Genomic DNA, 295 nt, shown 5'->3' with positions numbered 1-295 from the left:
GGATGAGACAATGTGAGAGATAAACAATGCCTAGCTAGTTTTAAAAACCAGAGGGAACCATATTACTCAAACAATCTACTGACAAATTATACATACCAGATCAAGAAATCTATGTAAGGTTTATCTGAGAACAATTGGTCTTTGCCCAAGATTTATCTACATGACACACAGTAATTAAAAGTACCAGACTGGTGGAACTAACCTTCTTGGATGTTTAACAGACATACTTTGAGACCTATAATAATTTGGTCAGAGGGACATAAAGGACAGTTTTTGCTCCTTGCCCTCCTAGGTC

Source organism: Nannospalax galili, unplaced genomic scaffold (assembly GCF_000622305.1).
Source record: "Nannospalax galili isolate Female #2095 unplaced genomic scaffold, S.galili_v1.0 scaffold1189, whole genome shotgun sequence".
NCBI classification, from domain to species: Eukaryota; Metazoa; Chordata; class Mammalia; order Rodentia; family Spalacidae; genus Nannospalax; species Nannospalax galili.
This window is presented reverse-complemented; position numbering follows the sequence as displayed.